This window comes from Lathyrus oleraceus, chromosome 5 (assembly GCF_024323335.1).
Source record: "Lathyrus oleraceus cultivar Zhongwan6 chromosome 5, CAAS_Psat_ZW6_1.0, whole genome shotgun sequence".
In the NCBI taxonomy this organism is placed as follows: Eukaryota; Viridiplantae; Streptophyta; class Magnoliopsida; order Fabales; family Fabaceae; genus Lathyrus; species Lathyrus oleraceus.
In genome coordinates this window covers 172,279,477-172,295,192 of record NC_066583.1, presented here as the reverse complement: position 1 = coordinate 172,295,192, position 15,716 = coordinate 172,279,477, and positions in this window count along the sequence as shown.

Below are 15,716 nucleotides of genomic sequence, written 5' to 3'. Positions count from 1 at the left end.
GCGGGTCTATTTTATGCGAAGTATTTTTTTAACTACGTCTGAGTTGACAGGGGATGGAATCTTCGCCATCATGGTTGTCAGCATCAAGCTCCGCCAGGAAAACTCTTTAACCACGTATGGACCCTCGTAGTTCGGTGTCCATTTGCCCCTGTGATCTGTGTTGGGAGGAAGAAATCTTTTGAGTACCAATTCACCGACTTGATACCCCCGAGGGCGCACTTTCTGACCAAATTCTTTCTTCATTCGTCTATGACCGAGATACGTCAATTCTGGGTACGTAGTTCCAGCATAGCACCTTAATCATCGAAGACAAGGTAAACAAAGCATCAGCAAATTGGTTTTCTTCAAAAGAAAGTTAACAATCTTCTCGTGTAGTCTCTGTAAGGAACCAGATGAGGCTGAGGTGTATACCATTTCCCGTTGGTTTAATTGATGACCAAAGCTGAATCCCCGTATACATCCAGGGTTTTAATCTGTATATTGACGGCTTCCTTAAGTCTTAGGATACAAGCTTCGTATTCGGCTTCATTGTTGGTGCAGGGAAAAGTTATTCTGGCACCAAATGGCATATGAACCCCCTTCCGGTGTGATCAACACTATACCAACTCCGTGACCATTGACGTGGACCGCCCCATCAAACATCATAACCCATTTGGATTCAGGGTCAGGCCCCTCCTCCGGGAGTGGTTCCTCTCAATCTTTCGATTTGAGAAACATGATGTCCTCATCAGGAAAGTCAAACCTCATAGGTTGGTAATCATCAATCGGTTGCTCTGCAAGATAGTCTGACAAAACACTTCCCTTTTTGTGAAGTGTATTGGATGTCATACTCTGTCAGTATCATTTGTCACCTAGTAACCTTTTCGGTAAGTGATGGCTTTTCAAAAATATACTTGACTGGATCCATTTTTGATATCAATAGAGTCGTGTGAGTCAACATATACTGTCTTAGTCGGCGAGCAGCCCATGCCAAAGCGCGGCAAGTTTTCTCGAGCAATGAGTATCTTTGTTCACAGTCGGTAAACTTTTGCTAAGGTAGTATATTGCATGCTCTTTTCGACCTGACTCGTCATGCTGACCGAGCACACAACCCATTGACCTTTCTAACACAATCAAGTACATGATCAATGGTCTTTCCTCTCGGCCTGTAGACTTGCCCCGATCTTGATCTCTTTCTTGTCGTCTGTGGTACCGATGTTGACGGTCTCAATCACCTCCTGATAAGGTGTAATAGCTCGGTCCTCCTGTTTCAACAATCTGGCTAACCCTTCAGGCAATTCACAATATTCCTCAGCCCCTTCTTCGGCTTGATAGATAGGATTGTCGAAGTCATACTTGGTCATAGCAGTGTCGTTAGCAGTGAGATCCGAGTGGTCGGCTCTGCATGATGGAGGATCATGCTTTACCTTAGAATGAGAGATTTTTTTTTGAAAGAAAGGAAAAACGAAAAAAGAAACATTGCCATTTTTTTTGTAAAAAGTAAAAAAAAAACTGAAAGAAAGAGAACACAAAATTGTTTGCAAAAGCCGTCCTTTATTGATGATAAAAATAATTGTGAAACGTAACTAAATGGATGGCCCTACAAATGAGCCGTTACACCTTGGGCAAAGTGTAAGACTTTATTATGCATGTAATAAAGGAAAACAATAAAAATCACTCTTTCAGCAGAGTAACCCGGACGGTTTTTTCAGACGACCAATTGTCGAGCTTTTCTCCCGGGACACACAGGCGAATCCAGCTATCTAAGTCACAGTCGCTGTCAGCCTTGTCTTCATCTGCAGCATTGACGATGTGGGGAGAAACCAAACCCCCGCTGGAGAGAGTACCGGTTTCATTCTTCTGAGATCCCGGAGCATACCCCAATCCAAACTTGTCTTCTTTGATGACTGGCTCCACAAATTTGCCCCAGCCTTGGGCATTACCAGCTTTAACCACTTCGATAGCTTGCTTGTATGAAGAGATAGAAGTCCCTACCTTCTCAAACTCAGGTGAAAAGACAGCTTCGGGCGCGACCTCATTGATGTTTGTAGTTTCGAAGCCCTGACACAGCATCTCATGCATCTCGCCATCCATCTCTACATACTTAAATGTAGACAGGTGGCTAACAAAAATATCCTCTTCACCACATACAGTGACGATCTGACCTTCTAGTTCATATTTGAGCTTCTGGTGGAGGGTAGAAGTAACAGCACCGGCAACATGAATCCAAGGCCGACCTAGCAGACAGCTGTAGGCAGGCTGGATATCCATCACATAAAAGGTGCTCTTGAACACCTGCGGTCCAATCTTAACTGGCAACTTAACTTCGCCAAAGACAGCTCTCTTAGAGCCATCAAAAGCCCTCACAACTAAGTTACTTGGCCTCAGGATGGTGTCATCGCAATCCAACTTCATTAAGGCTTTCTTTGGAAGAACATTCAGAGAAGAGCCTGTATCAACCAAAACATGGGAAAGCATCACCCCTTTGCACTCCATTGTGATATGCAAGGCTTTGTTGTGATTCCTGCCCTCAGACGTCAGGTCATTATCGGTGAAACCTAGCCCCCGGCTAGCGTTTACGTTGGAAACTACCGACTCCAGCTGGTTAACAGTTATCTCCGGTGGAACATAGGCCATATTCAGTACTTTCAACAAGGCTGCTCTGTGCGCCTCAGAGCACAGCAATAGTGAGAGAATGGAGATCTTTGAGGGTGTCTGATTTAGCTGGTCGACTACCTTGTAGTCACTTTTCTTGATAATCCTCATAAACTCATCCACTTCCTTCTCGAATGCGGTCTTAGGAGGATCTTCCTCAGTAGTAACCTCTTCGGCGGCCATCTGTTTCCCTTTAGCCTTGGCAGCTGCCTCGGCTTCAGTATTCGCGCGTAATGTTGATGGTGAAAATAGGCGTCCACTGCGAGTGAAGCCACCAACCCCTCCAACATTGTCTACAGCGGAGCTACCAATGTCAATGTCTTCTTTGTTAACTTTCTGCCCCTGGTAGTAGATATCAGCCCCATAGTGCCACGGGATAGCACTGTCTTTCTCATACGGAACGGGTCCTGGTGTTGTGATGGTGATCGGACCAACGAAAGTCGGTTGAGGGCTGTCAGAGTAAATTGCGACTGGTGCTGAACTTTCGATGTTCACCGCTGCTGGTTCTGTACTTTCTGGGAAATATATTATTCTTGGAGCGAGTCTCTCGGGAACATATATTTCTTCAGGAGTGAAATAAAACATCACCGTCGATACATCATTCTTCACCGGACGGGCCTGATCGAACTGAAGACAACCTTCATCTATCAGCTGCTGAATACCCCTTCTCAAATTGTCACATCCGTTTTCGGCAGCTTGACAATTTCTGCATTCTTCCCCACAGCCCGGGAAAATTTGTCCTTTCAGAAGTCGGTCTTTAACCACCGATAGCGAAGTCTTCACCTTAGTCACATCAGAAACCAAATTCAAAGTTTCCCCACTATCAACAGCATTAATCCTCTGCCCGCCGTGAGCCGGCATCGGGTTCTGGATAACATTAGGCACCGGAGCAAAATTGATAGTCTGGGCATCTCTCAAATCTTGTACCTTTAACTGGAGAGCCTTGCAATTATCTGTAGTATGGCCAGGTGCGTTGGAGTGAAAAGCGCATTTGGCGTTGACATCGTAACCTCTAGGCAAATTATTGGGATCGATTGGTGGGGCCAGAGTTCTCAATGTAACCAGATTCATGTCAATCAGCTTGGGAAGTAATACTGAATAAGGCATTGGGATTGGCTCGATGACCCGGTCCGTCTGCCTTGGACGTTGTTGATAGTGTCTCTGCTGACCCGGATTACCTCCTTGTTGTTGATTGTTGTACCTGGGTTGTTGTTGCGGATGATATTGCGGTTAAGGAACAGGTGTTGGAATAGTGACTGCGGCCACTTGATCTTGATAATAATTAGGGCGTCCTCTACCCCTGCCTCTGCTGGCATACACAACGCTTGCCTCGCCTTCTTTTCTTCGCTGACTGTTACCAGCAAACGATCTCTTGGGACCTGATGAGCTGGAAGCACTATTGTCTTGAATTCGGCCCATCTTCAACAGACTCTCGATTCTTTCTCCAGCAATTACTATCTCTGCAAAGCTGATTGACGGGCAAGCAGCCAATCTCTCAATATAATTGCCTTGAAGAGTGTTCATGAACATGTCCGCCATCTCCCTTTCAGACATAGGGGGTTGGACGGACGCAGCAATCTGTCTCCAACGCTGAGCATACTCTCTAAAGGTTTCCTTGGCAGTCTGAGACATACCTTGCAACAAGGTCCGATTTGGAGCCATGTCCAAGTTGTATTGATATTGCTTGACAAAAGCCTCTGCCAAGTCTTTCCAGCTCTTGATGGTAGTACGGGACAAATGAGCATACCATTCACGAGAAGCTCCAGTTAGACTGTCTTCAAAATAGTACATCCACAACTTTTCATCTTCCGTGTGAGCTCCCAACCTTCCCAGATAAGATTGGAGATGAGTGCGTGGGCAAGAAGCCCCGTTGTATTTCTCAAAAGTAGGGGGTTTGAACTTGTGAGGAATCCTTACTCCCTGAACCAGACCAAGATTTGTGACATCAAAGCCTAAGGAATTTTGAGACTCCAAAGATTTGAGCTTCTCAGCAAGCTCATCCATACGGCGAGTGGTCTCGAGGGCCTCGTCGTGCAAAGAAAATTGATCACACTGATAATCTTCAGTAACGGGGTGCCCGTTAATCCGAATTCCTTGATTCACATTGTACCTTCCGCCAATACCATTCCCAACATTCCCTGTGTTGCCAACATTACCCGGGTTTCCATCAGCATTTGCGTTACCCGCGTTACCAGTGTTCACAGGGTTATCAGCGTTCCCAGGGTTACTAGGGTTTCCCTCAGCATTTGGTATCTCCACCTCCGGATCGGGTCTCGGTTGCTCAACCAATTCCCTCAGCTTCGCTTGGCCTTCTGCCATACCAGTCATCAATGTCATAAACTGATCCATCCTTTCACGCATATCAGCCAGCTCTTTCTGTACTTGGTCCATCGCTAGCTGTGGACGATTTTCCTTTGTCGGGTATCTGTGAACTCGCTTGGGACCAATAACTGCCTGATACAGGGAACAAACATTAGACACTGCGGTGACACCTTCAAAACAGACAAGGGTTAATATGCATGGTATGCGATGCACTGCTTGTTCAGTTTTAAGGCACCCCCATTTTGAAAGGGAATACCCTGCAAATGAATAAGCATGAGATGTTGGATGCAAATATGCAGATGATGTTATGCAATGCAAAGGCATGTCAATCAGAATTGATGGATCCGCTTGAACATCTGTCAGGTTGCACTGCCTGGAGAGAAATTCACTGAGGAATATAATACAAGACCAAAACTCTGCTCCAGAAAACCGGGTTGGTTGGAGGTTAAGGTTTCCTGAATTTAGCCCACCCCTCACTGGTAGGTTCTAAGAACAGAAGTTCGTCAGCTTCAGCCCTTCAGTCGCGAATAATACGTTTACCACTGAAGGTTTGGCATTATTACGGGATAAAAGACCTCCACTGACTCCCCTCAACAGGACATCCTAAAGCAAGTTCCCAGTCTCGGGGTCCTCGGATTGATCAGCGAGAATGCGCCCACCAGAGCTAACATAATCACGTCTCGGAGGAGAGGCCTCGACTGAGTTCTCGGGAAATGGTCACCAGAGTCGACGATTTCTAAAGGAACACCATGTCGTTACGGAACATCCGTAGGACATAATATATCCAAAAGAAACCTCGTCTGGGTGTGGTTCTTCACGAACGACTTAACGTAGCAACATGCCACGCAAGCCTCATGATCATCCACTCTAAAACCTGTGTGTACACTCAAGCCTGGGTAATGGGCTTATCTCTCGTAGAACATCCCATCCCAACAAACAAACAACAGCTCCAACAGATACAACAGATAAATGCAAGCGGGTAAGCAAATAAATGTACAAAAGCATGAACACCCAATAAACAAGAAATCACACAAGCTAGGAGGGACTCGCTTAGGGAAGATGGACCAGCAAGAGGTCAACTGATCATTTCCCCAGCAGAGTCGCCAGCTGTCGCAACCTGAAAAATACAGTGCGCGAAAAAACAACCAGCGAAAGAAAATGACAGAAGAGTCGCCACCGTGCGTTATTCATCCCAAAGGAGGGAAAGGAAACGCTCGAAGTAAACCTGAAAAAAGAAAAGGACAAGACGGGGTCTCGCAACCAAATCTTGGGTTCGGGAGTCGGTTATGCGAACGTAAGGTATTAGCACCCCTACGCATCCGTAGTATTCTACGGGATCCACTTTTGTAGTTCTTGTCTAAAGGGTGTGAGTTTATCTTGTGCTGTTTACCAAAAAAAAAGGGTTAAATGAAAATGACTCACGCGGATGTCGCATCCACTGCATACGTATCTCATCTGAATATGAGAATCAGAGTCTTCGTAGCTCGGCTACCTATGGGTTGGGGGATGTGTGCTCGCTAAGACATCGCGTCTTATGCCTACGTATCTCATCTGGCCTGAGAATCAGAGCAAAACGTAGTTCGGCTAACTATGGGGTTATGGATTGAGTTTTGGACGAACGACGTCACTACGCAATCTACCGGATGCTCGACCTTTGGAGACTTACTCGCCTATAGTAGAAGGAGTAAACGTGTTGCTTTGAGTTTTAGGGTTTGGGATGCTCGAGGGCAAAAAGGCAGTCCTTGATGAAGGAACCGCGCTACCTGCAGGGATACGAACACATACAAAACAAACATGTATAAAGTAAATGTGCCAACAAGGGGCTCAGAAGTAAATAAACAAAAGAAAACAAATGCCTCCTATCGAGGTCTTCCAGCTAAGAAAGCGATAAAATGCGGAAAAGAGGTAAAAGTACCACACGGATGAAGATCCGAAGTAACAGCAATTAAAGGAGTAAGAAACCCAGGGATCTCCCAAGCTAATGCCATCAAAGAAAAGTGAGTCAGTACAGGTAATCGGAATGAACCTCCAGGGGTTATCCCACAAATAAAGTGGGAAACCACGCAAGTTATCCCTGCAAAAGTCATGTGAGCCCTCACAAAAACTCAACAAAAGGGTTAGTGAAACACCATAAGCATTTTTTTCATGGATAACAGTATGGTTTCAAAAACCTCAAACTCTGTGGCATACACTTCAGAAATCATGTGATTAAACATTCAAGGCATAGGTTTCACCCATTCATAATACATCACTCATTTAGAACATTCAAATTGAAGGCGTAAAATAATGGGAATAGGGCAAACCTGATTGGAGGGCTTGATTGAAATTGAGTTGCACCCGTGAGGCCCTTCAGGGTTTGGAGGCTGCTCTAAGTTCTCTGTCAGGTTTCTCTTCAGGTTTTGTCCAGGGTTTTGTTCCAAGGAAACCTCAGAGTATTTTGCTTCTCTTCCTTTTTCTCAAGTGAAGCCTTGGTATTTATAGACTGAATTTCATGGTTTTGTGGGCTCAAATGAGAGAGACCCAAGTCCAATTTTTTTTTATTATATTTTATTTATTTATTATTATTATTATTATTTTTTTCGTTTTTATTTTTTTCGTTTTTATTTATTTATTTATTTATTTATTTATTTTCGTTTTTTTTATTTTTTATTTTTTATTTTTTTTTCGGATCTAATTCTGATTGACATGATGAAATGCAATATGAAATGAATGCATGAATGAGGAGGGCAAATTTTGGGGTGTTACAGCATGGTGTATCACAGTTGACTTGCGCATATGGTGAACGCGTACTTCTTAGCCGTGTGATGAGCCACGTCAATTAATGAATCATCATCAGATGGTCCACGCTTTTCCATCATTTCTATTTTCTGATTTTTATTTCTTTTATTTCTTTTAATTCCATTTCCTTTTAAAAATTCATAACTCCTTCATTATTGGTCCAAAAAATGTGAGACCAATTTCATTTTTCTCCTTTTAATTTCTACTTTCTAAAAATGGTTTTTAATATTTTTTATTTTATCATTTGATATTTTTTAGTAATTTTCTCTTTTCTGCTTATTTTTAATTCATTTAAAATAGTTTTTGATATCCAAAAAATACAAAAATATTTTTCCAACCTCTTTGAATGATGATAGATCTATGAAAAATATTATCATCAATTTACTAATTAATTTGAGATTTATTTGAGATTTTAATTCAATTAGGTTATTTTTATGCATTTTTAATTGATTTAAAATAGTTTCTGACTTCTAAAAATGCTGAATTTTTTTGTCAAACTTTGTTTGACCTTGTTGAACTTGGGATAATTCACTTGGACTTTTCAAAGTTGATTTAAAGTGAGTTTGAAGTTTGACCTTTCTTTATTATTTTAATTCAAGTTTTATTTTAATATTGAAAAATGCCAAAAATATTTTATTTGCTTCTTAACTTCTAATCTTCATCTTGCTTATGTTTTCTATTGTTTGACCTTGATCTTCTCTATCTTTGGTCAATGCTTATTGTTTATCTCATTCCATTTCCATTAATGCACTTTAATATTCTCCTTCTTCTTCTTCTTCTTTTTGATCAATGAGTTAAAGATTGGTGGTTAGCATTGATACATGGAGGTTTAATCTTCCTTGATTCAAATCTAATTCATCTTGATCATGGATCAAGTGAATGGCTTTGCATTAATGATAGATTGCTTCCTAATCATGCAAAGAACCTAAATCAATACAAGATCATTTCTCATCTTCTTTTTGGCATGGCAAGTTGTTGGAGTTTGATTCACTAATCAAAATCTCTAACTTGTGTTGTTGCCCACATTATTATTGACCGGCCTCAGATAGTTGTGACTTCTACATAAGTCCAATTACGATTGTTTAACATAGCGCTAAATTGCCTTATGGCACACTAACACTAACCATTAACCATTAACTTTTAATTCTTGCTCTTTACATTTATGCAATTTACTATTCTTGTATATATTATCCATTTGCTTTTTCCTTTGCTCATTTGAGCACATGTTTATGTTAATGCAATTTGCCTTTTGCTCATTTGAGCATATAATTGTGTATATATTATTGTGCTTGTGTTTTGTTGTGATTGTTGTGGACCAAATGCAAAAAATGGACAAATGGACTTAGTTTCTAGGATATTCCCTATGCAAATTTGGTGTCAAAGAGCAACTAGGAATTGGGCCTTTAGAGTGCTATAAATGTTGAAGATGGATTAGAAAGACAAAACCTCTAAACTCACTCTTGTCAATTCTTGATTTACTTCATGGAACTTTTTGATGTGTGTGCTTTTGTGCTAGGGAATCCTATTTGAGCCAAATTAAAGAACCATTGCCATGTTCATCCAAAGTAAAAGATACAAGAGCCATTAGGGATCTTCTAAGAGCTTGTTTGATTATGTTGATTGCTTGAGTTTTACTTACTTGCTTGCTTATTCCAAAGGATGGGAGCTACTTCGATCATCAATATGATCTCAAGAGAGGAACTCCATTTGTGGTCTTGCTCATCTCTTGTATGCTTAGGACTTAACCATTCTTCTTCTTTCCTCCACTCTAACCCAAGCCAAAACTTTTGTGCAAACATTAACACTTGTTTTCAAACATTAAAAACCTAAGCATTATCCTTTTGATTTTCAAACTTTCTTTGCATAACACTTATTTTGAATTTAATCCTTAAGTCCACTTTGACCATATTTTGTAAATACTTTTCATTTGGTAAATACAACTCATTCAAATACTTTTGTGGTTTCAATTGTCACTTTCTTAATCAAAAACTTTTTCATAACCATTAGCTATTATGTTTAATTTATCCTTGAGGTAGATATAAAACTTGAAGGTGAGAAAAATAAGAAAGGGGGGGTTTGAATTATTTTAGAAAATACAAGTTTTTTCAAAAAATAAGAACACACAGAATTTTATACTAGTTCGCTTAGAAAACAAAGCTACTCCAGTCCACCCGGCCAAGGTGATTTCGCCTTCAAAAAGGACTTAATCCACTAATCTTGAAAGATGATACAACCAAACGTCTAAGAGAATGATCTCTTACTCCTCTCAAGTATAGAGACTACGCAGAGTCACTTGAGGAACAAAAGCAATTTAGCAAAATAAATTTGTAATAGAGAGTGCTTCTAATAATAAGCAAGTATTACGGTAAAAAGTTTGAGCAAGAGTTTTTCACTTATGAGCAACAGCTCGTGAGAAAATTGAGAGAAGATATGAATGACTTTTTCTGTGCGTTGTTGTGTGTCTCTCAATGAGGTAGGTTGTCCTTTATAGAGTAGTGAGAAGGACCGTTGGAGTGATGACAGAATATTGGTCTTTGATGAGCATTCAATGTCATTATTTCTGTGTTTCTTGCCATAACCATTTTGTCTCCCTGAATAAATTCTTTCTTAAAATACTTCATTTCCATATTGAGAATTTCTTTCCGTTACTCTTTCTGGATTTTGTGAATCTTCATCAGAGTCTTTGTTATCTCGGAGTCATGCGTCAGAAGGAGATAATGTTGAAGTTACATCAGAGCTTCTTAGAGTACTAGTCTTCTAGATCATCAGAACTAAGACCAGTGGATGTTTAGAGCTTCTGGTTCTTTTTACTGTCTTGCTTTGCTCAGATTCAGAACTTCTTGGGAACACTTCTTCCTCAGATGCGTATGATCTTCTAGTACTTTGTATCTGATCAAAGTTAGTATCTGATAAAATGATCAGAGTCCTTTGTTGTTGTTCAGAGTCCTGCACACTTAGAAAAATTTCGTTAGGGTGCCATTTTTGGTTTCATCCTTTGTTATCATCAAAATCCTGGAATTTTATTGTAGAACTAATTTTGTTCTTACAATCTCCCCCTTTTTGATGATGACAAAACAATCTTAATTCAGAGATGAAATATTTTTAGATAAGAGGTTTAGATCAGATAGAAGTGAGCTCCCCCTGAGATAAGTCTGGGAGTTCAGAAGTTCTTACCGGACCTTCCATGATATGGTGTTTCTAGATACTCTTCTGCAAACTTCTAAGTTAAAAGGATTAGAAACAATGTTTGCAGAGTACTGATAGGAGTTAGATATGTTTTCATCAAAGTTGTTTTTAGTTCTCCCCCTTTTTGTCAGAATCAAAAAGACTTAGTGAAATGAAGAAGCAAAAAGATATATATATATATATATATATATATATATATATATATATATATATATATATATATATATATATATATATATATATATATATATATATATATATATATATATATATATATATATATTCACAGATGCCATAAACACCGACAACAAACAATAGCTAGAGAACAGAAGCAAAAATAAGCAAAATAGAAAGCAACAAGCAAATCAGAGCAACAAGCAAAAGAACACATAAACAAGTCCTAGGTGCCTAAGGGTTTGGAGGTGGAGGCGTCCTCTAGAGCAGCTGGGTCAGCAGATTCTGAATGTTGACATTTACTGAATCCTGTTGATCCAATCTGGCTCGAACTTCCTTATGTTCTTTCTGAAGATCTTCAAGTGTCTTTAGAACCAGAGGGACAAAGGTGGAGGACTCCCCCTGAGTCAGAGCATCCGGCTCTACCCTGGTGGCAGACTCTTCAGCAAGGCGTGCTTCAGCGGCAACTTTGGCTTCAGCTTCAGCAGCAGCAGCGGCCTCAGCTAGAGCTTTGGCTTCAGCTTCCTTGATCCTTTGCAGTTCTTCTTGCTTGGCTTTCTCTTCTGCTTCCTTGCGGGCTCGCTCCTCAGCTTCTCTGGCTAGGCGCTCCTGTAGTCTGATCTTAGCGTCTCTGATGAAGTCATTGCGGACTTGCTCAGAGAGGCCCTTCAGCTTAAAGGCTTCAGCGGTCATCCAACTAATCACTCTGTTCCAGTGTGTCCTTATAGCTGAAGGATCATCACTGATGCCAGAGTTGATGGTCAGAGACTTTACCTTGTCAACTGAGGCTTCTGCAAACACCATTATTACTTCCTCAAGGGTTGGAAGGGTGCTTTCAGGTTCAGAGGCTAGGGGTGGAGAAGTGGGAGGGCTTAGGTTGAGTGTGGGAGTTTATGGTTCAGCGGATGTATTTGGTGGGGGTATGTCAGAGTTGGGTGGTTATGATTCAGCGTGGATTGTTTCAGATGGTGGAGGGTCAGAGGTGGTTGTGTTTGGTTCTTCTGTGGGTGATGAGGTGACTTCTGGTTCAGGTGTAGATTGTGTTGGTTGTTGTGAGGCCAGAGCACGTGTTTGGAGCTGAGCCAGAGTTGGAGAGGGAGGGTCAGATGGTTCAGTATCTGTGGAAATGTTGTAGTAGGGGGGTGATTCTGGAGAAGAAGATAAAGAGGGTGAAGTGGTTTCGTTCAGCATTTCTGCTTCTGAAATAGGTAAGGTTGTGGTGGCAAGGTTGAATTTCTAAGATGGTTGGTTAGATGGTCTGGTGGTTGAGGGAGGAGTTTCTGAGTTGGTATATATGGGTGTTGGTTGAGGGATAGAGGAAGCAATAGGCTTAAGTTGTACAGAAGGGGCGAGAGAAATAGACTTACCAGAAGATCCAGTCAGAGGTACTGGAGGTCTTGATCCGGAGGATTCTCCCAGCTTCGCTTTCTTCGCTTGCTTTACCTTCTCAGATGGTCCTCGTGGTCGCTTCATGAAGTTGGGAGGCTCGTCTGGCAACTGGCTTATGTTGAAATCTGAGAACTCTACTCCTTATTTTCGCAGATCATCTAAGTAATACAAGATTACCTCTGGAGGGTCGATCTTTGAGAACAGATTGAGTCCATTTGGGATCTTCCTTTGATCTTTGAGAGCTTCCCAGGAGGTGTTCATAGTAGGTTTAACCCTTACTTCATCCAGAATCCCCATGCTCTTCAGATTGCGGGCGTTCAGAGCTCTTTTAGTATCTATCATTACGTCTTCCATGAGTCTGAACTTTATCAAATGGTCCACGAGACCGCTTTCAATCAGAACGTCATAGATCAGCCTCCCCAGAGGAATGTAGTTTCTAGGCTTCATGTTGTTTCTTGTATCTCTGACAGAGTCTCTGAGGTACTTGAAAAGGAGTGCCGGAAGGCAGAACTTCAGACCCTTGTGGATGCAGTACAGGATGCACTTCTGGTCTGTGTTGATATAGTCTGAGGAGTTGGAAGCTGGGCGATGATGTATGGTGCCCAAGATTATCTTCAGCCATACTCGGAGGTTCTAATGTAGTTCCTTGTTCTTTGAGTGTTTTCCTTCAGCGTTCTGTTGGAAGATTGTTGGATTAATCTCATGGGACAGATATTTTACCCTAGGATTAATGTTGTAAATTCTTCTTCCTCCAGCTTTCTCCATGCCCAGGAGAGCAGCAATGGACTTCTCAGTGATCACCATCTTGACTCCCAGAACATAGGAGACGATGTAGTGATCGTCAGCGTCAGCGAATCTCCAGAATTCCTTGACCAGGTTTGTGTAAACTGGACCATACAGACGTTGGAAGTAGTTTCCCCAACCTTGATTTTGCAGTTCTTCAGTGAGGTCAACACCATTCCTTCGCATGTTTTCAAAATCCACCAAAGATTCACATAAAATTTCCAGTTTCTCAAACGGTGTTGCAAGGTTGATATGAGGCTCACGATCAAGAATGTGAGGCTCTTTGTAGATGGGAGTTGAGACGACACCGGTAACTGCTGGGTTTGGGTTGCTTGAGCTTGGAGCTTGTTCGTTGGAATCCATCTGTTGAGAGAAGTTATACACTGATTGTTGTTCGGAATCCATGAATATTGTTGATGAATTGTGTTGGAAGTTGAAGATCTTGAATGGATGCTGCAGGAATGCCTTGAGGGAGAATAGAACTTGCAGAGGGTTAAGAGTGCTTGTGAGAGTGAAAAGTGTGCAATGTGTGAAGAGAAGTGTTTAAATACCCAAATTAGGGTGCATGCAAAACGACACACAAAACAGAGTTTAGCACAAAAACCAAGTATGCACGTTAGAGGGAAAATGATTACAGCTCATAAATGATGTCTAATCCTAACAGTCAGTACACTGCTCGAGGAGATCTCAAGAGACTGTTCCTTGATTACTGCTAGACAGCTGTCTAGAAGTTCCAAGGTTAGACGCAAGGTGCTCCACGTGTTTGCTCTATCTGATCTTCAGGAATACCAAAGGGTTGGCTCCTGGAGATTTCTAACTCAGATGACTTCTAACTTGGTAGGAGTATCAAAGTCAGATGCAGAATCCACTTTGTTTACATCAGAATCTTATTTTTCTCACTCAGAGGCACATTTTATTCAGGACACTTTTGAATGTTCAGATTCTTTAAGATGAAAAGAAATCTATCTTCAGCTAGGGTTTTGGTAAAGATGTCAGCCCATTGATGATCTGTATCAATGAATTTCAACATTACTACCCCTTTCTGAACATAGTCTCTAATGAAATGATGTTTTATTTCTATGTGCTTAGCTCTGGAGTGCAAAATAGGATTCTTGCTTAAACAAATGGCAGCAATATTGTCATAGAAGATAGGAATATTACTCTCAAAGATCTGAAGATCCTCTAGTTGATTCTTCATCCAGAGCATCTGGGTAGTGCACAGTGATGCTGAAATGTATTCTGCTTCTGCAGTAGACAAGGCTATGGTTGATTGTCTTTTGCTGGCCCAGGATATCAGATTCTTTCCCAAGAGCTGACAATTTCCAGAAGTACTTTTTTGTTCCATTCTGTCTCCTGCGTAATTTGCATCACAAAAACCAGATAGTTTATACTCTGATGTTTTCTCATACATCAGGCCCAGGTTAGGAGTTCATTTCATATATCTGAGAATTCTCTTAACTGCTGTTAAATGAGATTCTCTAGGATCTGATTGGAATCTGGCACAGAGACAAACACTAAATAGAATATCAGGACGTGTAGCAGTCAGATAGAGAAGAGAGCCTATCATACCACGATAGAGCTTCTGACAAACCTTTTAACTAACTTTTTCTTTTTCAAGAATGCAAGTTGGATGCATGGGTGTCTTAGAAGATTTGCATTCAGCCATTTCAATTTTTTTCAGAATGTCTTTTATGTATTTACTTTGATGAATGTAGGTGACTTCTGAAGCTTGATTAATCTGAATTCCTAGAAAGAACTTTAGTTCTTGCATTAAGCTCATTTCGAATTCTGCCTGCATTAGCTCAGAGAATTCTTGACATACAGAGGCGTTAGCTGAACCAAAAATGATATCATCAACGTATATCTGGAATATCATGAGATCATTATTAATGTTTTTACAGAAGAGTGTAGAGTCAACTTTCCCTCTAATAAAATCATGTTCTAGAAGAAAATTACTTAATCTTTCATACCAAGCTCTGGGAGCTTGTTTTAGTCCATATAAAGATTTCTTAAGTTTAAAAACATGTTCTGGACAATTTGAATTTTCAAAACCTGGGGGTTGGTTGACATACACTTCTTCTGATATATAACCATTAAGAAATGCGCTCTTGACATCCATTTGATACAGTTTGATAGAATGATTTATAGCGAATGAGACAAGTAAGCGGATAGATTCTAACCTGGCGATTGAGGCAAAGGTTTCATTGTAGTCAATGCCTTCTTATTGACTGTAACCTTGAGCCACCAGCCGAGCTTTGTTTCTGACAACTTCTCCTTTCTCATTCAGCTTGTTTCTGAACACCCATCTGGTTCCGATAATGTGAGTGCCTTTAGGTTTAGGAACAAGATCCTAGACGTCATTCTTTGTGAATTGATCTAGCTCTTCTTGCATGGCTAGAACCCAGTTGCTATCTTGAAGTTCCTCATCACAAGAAGTAGGCTCGATCAAA